A 6793-nucleotide genomic window follows, 5' to 3' on the forward strand; every position below is an offset into this window, starting at 1 on the left:
CTAGTCTTCCTCCTGTTGAGGTAGTATAACACCATATCTCCTGCTCTAGTCTTCCTCCTGTTGAGGTAGTATAACACCATATCTCCTGCTCTAGTGTTCCTCCTGTTGAGGTAGTATAACACGATATCTCCTGCTCTAGTCTTCCTCATGTTGAGGTAGTATAACACCATATCTCCTGCTCTAGTCTTCCTCCCAGATACACTCACACAGTCCAGAGAACTCGTATTATTGCAGGCTTCATGTCAAGTGCAGTTCAGCACAGGTCAGGGCCGTGGTTAAGTTAACTCGGGTTGCAGCGCAAATGGAAACCTATACCCTATATATTGCACTACTTTTGACCAGGGCCCATAGGGAATAGGGTGCCGTTTGGGATGCAAGCCCATAGGACGGGCCAGGCAAGGAATGAGGTGACACTGGTCACAATAATGAGCAAGTGCAAGATCTGTCACACACATTTCAGATATATGACATTTCCAAAATAGAAAATAGTAAAAATAGCCAAAACAGTTCTAACAAGAGGAGAACATTGTATTACCGTATACTCCTGTTATAAAGCTGTAGACTTTCTTCTATAATCTGCTGAGTCTTGTAGGGACAGGGAGTTCGGTGGTGCAAATGTTGCTCTGAGAGAGATTCAGGTCTGAGTGACTAGCAGTATGATGAACAAGAGACTTGGTGACTTGTCTTATAACTTTTTCCAGGGAACAATTTAGAGTGGCCCTAGAGTACAGTGCCTAAGGGCACTGCAAATAGGGATATTTTTTATATTTTACTACCTCACCCCCGTAGCAGCTTGATTTTATCATTAGATATAAACGGGGTATAAACAGGATTTGGGTCATTATAAATAATCACCCAGTTTATTGACTGTTTGGACAGGCAGTATTATAGATGAGTAACTGTGGATTCCCACCAACATGGAAAATACATAAGTGCTTCTGGTTCTTGGTTCAGTGAGGACGGACTGATAGGTGAGGCAGACATAGACAGAGGTGCCAAAGAAAACTGCACTTAATTTTACTTCACTGACAAACCCAGGCTGGAGAGCATCTCATTATTAATGGGCCGTTAAGTATGTGTGTGTGTGTGTGTGTGTGTGTGGCGATTCACGGGTGCTGCTTATTGAAATATTTTCAAATGGTTTGATATGAGGGTAATACAAATGGATCAACATACGTTGTGTCAACGTCAGTGAATCGGAAATACTTCGATATCTATATAACCTTTGTTTTTTCTAAATAATAGCTACATCAGTAAAGAACTAGGAACTCCAGCCAAAGGCAATCAAACCTCTCTAGAATAAGACCCACTCAGATACGGCCCATGAATCAAAACATTGTTAACCAATTGTGATGAAGGGAAATCAAGGGCAACTGTGCAATATAAAGCAATAAAGTCCATTATATCTACACTAAACTAGTCTCACTGTAAGAAAAACAAAACCAGATACTGTTGAAACGGTTTGCTCTGTAACAATGAATATCATTGCTTGGGCTTCTTATGGATGTAAACCTGTAATTGTGGTATTTCAAGTGCTGTGTATATATTTCAAGTTGTTGGTGCCAATGCTTTCTTTGGAGCAGCTGGTTGCTTGTCAAATATAGAAGTAAAACAAGATTCATGAATACATAGATTTATGGAATGGAATGACTTTGAATCTGTATGTATTAAAACCAATTGTTGTTTATTTTGCTATTTGGTGGCACTGGCAAAACCCCACCAATACCTCTGCTAAATCCTGTACCACTTTTACAAGTGGTTTTGAATTCAAAAAATAAATTGAACTAGCACTGTCAAACCTCAAAACATATCTTTTAGAAAATCATATCATCATAAAGTTGAATATTTCCAGCCGTTTCAAATGATTGATGTCCACACTGCCATCACCAGAAATGCATTTGAAATCCACAAGCTGTCATTTAATGTAAAAATAGAACGAAAAAGCTGACCATGTTTTTATCTGACCAGGTTTCCCATGACATCAGCAGGTAGCCCCGCTGTTAAGAGTGTTGTGCCAGTCACTGAAAGGTCATTGTTTTGAATCCCTGAGCTGACTGGGTGAAAAAACGGTCAATGTGCCCTTGAGCAAGGCACTTAACACTAATTGCTCCTGTAAGTCGCTCTGGATAAGAGCATCTGCTAAATGACCAACATGTAAAATGTCAACCTGTATATAAACGTAAATGCATTGTAGGGCCTAATAGACAGTATGAACATACATTAGCATGATACTACAAGCAACATTGTGTTATCATGTTTGCGGTAAACATGTTACTGTGAACAAATCCAATTATTTAGTCCTAATAGTTTGTCATTTAGTTGTTTTGGGGTTAAGAGGAAAACGCTTGCATCTACTGTCCAAAGTGATATTGGACTTCACAGATGTTGGACAGTTGTCGTAACCATTGTTGGGGAATGTCCCCTATCCTGCTTCCTGATTGGTTCATCTGAGGTCAGACAGGTTGGCTCCAACCACACCTATTTACCAGCTCAGCTAGTATCCCTGAGCTCAGCTAGTATCCCTGAGCTCAGCTAGTATCCCTGAGCTCAGCTTGTATCCCTGAGCTCAGCTAGTATCCCTGAGCTCAGCTAGTATCCCTGAGCTCAGCTAGTATCCCTGAGCTCAGTTAGTATCCCTGAGCTCAGCTAGTATCCCTGAGCTCAGCTAGTATCCCTGAGCTCAACTAGTATCCCTGAGCTCAACTAGTATCCCTGAGCTCAGCTTGTATCCCTGAGCTCAGCTATTATCCCTGATTTGACCAAGTACCACTCTGCCATCCCTGTTGCCTCTCACCATACACCCCCCCTCTCTCTTTTTCTCTCCTCTCGCCTGGGGCCTCATTTATAACCATTGCCGAAATTTCACACAAAATGTCTGCGTGTGCCATTTCTGAAAGGTCTGCACACCAAAGATATTGAGATTTATAAAATTCGCACAGGCCATAGGAATGTTTCCCGTTATAAATCAATTATGTCCTGAAACTGTGTGAGTATGAAAGAGCATTATAACTCAGCCTGGAAAACACAATTTGTCTTTTAGGGTGACAATAACACCCTTTATTTGCTGTAGAAATTGGAACTATTGGCATTAGGCCACGGCATGCAAAATATGAATGGTTTGTCTTTCAATAGATTCTTGGATTTCTATGTCCTGCCTTGGTATAGGCTCTGAGATTAAATAGGCACTAATGTTGTGTTCCTATCGCACAGCAATACTGTAGCTTACCCATACCTCCAAAAGACATATGCTTGGGGTCTATTGTAAATAGAATGTGTTTAATCTTTAGCAGTAATTTATGCAGTATCTGGAAAAGTTTCTGAAAGAGAAAACAATTGCACATTTTTGTGGACCTGTCAGTGTAACAGTACAGCTTCCATCCCTCTCCTCGCCCCTACCTGGGCTCCAACCAAGGACCCTCTGCACACATCAACAACAGCAACCCACGAAGCACCGTTACCCATCGCTCCACAAAAGGTGCGGGGAACAACTACTTCAAGGTCTCAGAGCGAGTGACGTCACCGATTGAAACACTATTAGCGCGCACCCTGCTAACTAGCTAGCCATTTCACACCGGTTAAAATCAGCAGAGTTCATAGGAAATCAGTCAATTGAAATAAATTCATTAGGCCCTAATCTCTGGATTCCACATGACTGGGAATAAAGATATGCATCTGTTGGTCACAGATATCTTTAAAAAATAAAGTAGGTGCATGGATCAGAAAACCAGTCAGTATCTGGTGTGACCACCATTTGCCTCATGCAGCGCGACACATCTCCTTCGCATAGAGTTGATCAGGCTGTTGATTGTGGCCTGTGGAATATTGTCCCACTCCTCTAAATTGGCTGTGTGAAGTAGCTGGATATGGCCAGGAACTGGAACACCCTGTCCTACACGTCGATCCAGAGCATCCCAAACATGCTCAATGGGTGACATGTCTGGTAAGTATGCAGGCCATGGAAGAAATGGTGCATTTTCAGCTTTCAGGAATTGTGTACAAATCCTTGCGACATGGGGCCGTGATGAATGGCACGACAATGGGCCTCAGGATCTCCTCACAGTATCTCTGTGCATTCAAATAGCCATCGATGAAATGCAATTGTGTTCGTTGTCTGTAGCTTATACTTGCCCATACAATAACCCCACCGACACCACGGGGCACTCTGTTCACAACGTTGACATCAGCAAACCGCTCACCCACACAACGCCATAAACGCCGTCTGCCAGGTACAATTGAAACCGGGATTCTTCCGTGAAGAACACACTTCTCCAGCGTGACAGTGGCTATCGAAGGAGAGCATTTACCCACTGAAGTCGATTATGATGCCGAACTGCAGTCAGGTCAAGACCCTGGTGAGGACTACGAACACGCAGATGAGCTTCCCGAGACTGTTTCTGACCGTGTCTGACAGTTTGTGCAGAAATTCTTCGGGTGCGCAAACCAGTATCATCAGCTGTCCGGGTGGTTGGCCTCAGACGATCCCGCAGGTGAAGAAGCCGGGTGTGGAGTTCCTAGGCTGGCGTGGTAACACGTGGTCTGCGGGTGGATGGATTATTTTGGCAAATGTAGAAATGCTCACCAACAGGGATGTAAACAAATGTGTGCAAAATTTTAGAGAAATACGCTTTTTATCCATATGGAACATTTTTGAGATCTTTCAATTCAGCTCTGGAATCATTGGATCAATACTTTACATGTTGCGTTTATATTTTTCTTCAGTATATTGTCTAGGCTAATAGGTCCAATTAAATGACAGATTCGCATGATAAATTGTATTATGGCTCCTTTGGGAATATGAAGCCATCATGGCCAGAAAAGGTGAGGAATGTATTACGGTTATGAAAAATATCTAATTCAAATGAAATATAAACAGATTCTCACTCTGCTCACTAACTGCACATGTCTGCATTCTTGTTAATATGTTTTCTAGTTTTTATTTTTTATGAATAAGCTTTTCATCACATCCCAAATTTGCACAAAATACTTGCCAGCTTGCAATACAATATTTCAACCACTAGCAGATGTGTGTAGGCATGGTCTAAAGTTAGCGAGGAGGTGAGCACATTCTCATGTCAAGTTAATTTTCTATAAATGCCAACTTCTGCGTGAAAACTGGTGCACGCACATTTTGGGGTCTATTTTGTACTTATGTAAGGTTTATAAATGAGGTCCCTGGAGATACCAGCTGGTTCTACTATTTCAAAGTCATTCAGCATGCAAAAACACAGATCTTCACTCACTTCTCTCCTCCCCTCTCCCTCCCGTCCTCCATCCTTCCCTCCTCACTACCTCAGTCTCTCACAGCGTAATTATTATTTTGAAACTGCGGTGTGAAGAGCTGTCCATGCTTGGCGCTGCCTCACTCGCTAACACTTGGGGAGGTTTAATACAATTTGACTTGTGTTTTATAATCTTCCCTGGAAGACATCAGGGCCTCTTTGTTCCTCCGCCTGTCTGTCTGTCTGTCAGTCTATCTCAGCATGAACAGGCAGAGAGAGGCACTGCCATGTGCCGCGAGGAGAGGTGGAGAGAGGAGGAGGGGGGGGGAGATGGGCACTGGCATGTGCAGAGAGAGGTGGATAGAGGGAGGGGAGAAGTACTGTAGGAAAGGAGAGGGGTTCTTGAGTCGGGCGCTCCTCCCTCCCAACCATTGGTTGAGGAGGTGCTTGTTGAGTGCTTATGTTGCAGCCGCTCCAGCGATTGCACCCAGCTCGTCATAGCTAAGTGAGATGCAGACAGAGGGAAAAGAAGCCAGTAAATGGATAACTATGACTCTCTGGAAATAATGGCACTTCAGTTAGTTAGGCAGGCAAGAAAAGTCAAACGAGAAGACAAGGGTTTCCTGTTAACAGACAAGAAGTGTTAATAAACAGAAGTCTGTAGTTGTGTCCCAAATGGCCCCCTATTCCCTATGTAGTGCATGTCTATTGACCAGGGCCCATAGGGCATCCATTTGGAACGCATGATGTGTAAAGTCTGTTCAAAGGGGAAGTCCACTAGACAAGTCACGTTAAGGGAAAATCCATCAGTGCACTCACTGACTTTGAAGTCAGGAACTTGGAAATACGATTTGTTATAGAGTATAGTGAGTTGCTAAATGTTGAAGGCCTATGAACGCCAGAGGAGACTCTCAAAGAGTGGAGAGCGTTCCAATGCTAACAATGTAGCTAGTCTAATAACACAACACAGAGGACCAATCAGTCTGTCTACAGGCTTCGTGTGAGCCGCTCCGCTCCAGAGAGAGAGGGTGCTGGAACTGGACCCGGCCTCGTGCCTGCCGGCCTGCTCTGGGGACCTTCGATGTGGGCTGTAGAGTTGGAGAGCCAGGCTGCTGCTGGGCCTCCACAAGGCTGCGGGTAGTTCCCATTTCCCTTTCCAAAGGGCTGGGTTCAGAGGGTGGCGGTGGGTGCGCCCTGTCTGTCAACCCCGCACAACCAAGCCAGTGGATGATCACTCATTATGGGCTGTTAGAAACCCCGTTCCCTTCAGACCTCAGCCAAAGTCCACCAGCACTCCACTCCCAAGACCACTCACACACCACTCCCCAACATCAACACCTGTTAACACATGACACACCGACCAGCACACTGACAGACTGCCTTCACCTTCCTGCGTTCTGCTCCCACTTCTGTCTTTTACGAACTAGAACCTCACTGCATCTCCTTCCTCTTTCAACTGCATGCCGGTCTCTCAAAGAGACACAAACAAAACGGTCAGCCATTTTTTTGCGATGTTCTTTCAGGCCATTTTCTTCACTGGATTTGCTCACATTTTAAGGAAGGTGAACATTGAA

Source organism: Salvelinus sp. IW2-2015, linkage group LG14 (assembly GCF_002910315.2).
Source record: "Salvelinus sp. IW2-2015 linkage group LG14, ASM291031v2, whole genome shotgun sequence".
Taxonomy (NCBI): Eukaryota; Metazoa; Chordata; class Actinopteri; order Salmoniformes; family Salmonidae; genus Salvelinus; species Salvelinus sp. IW2-2015.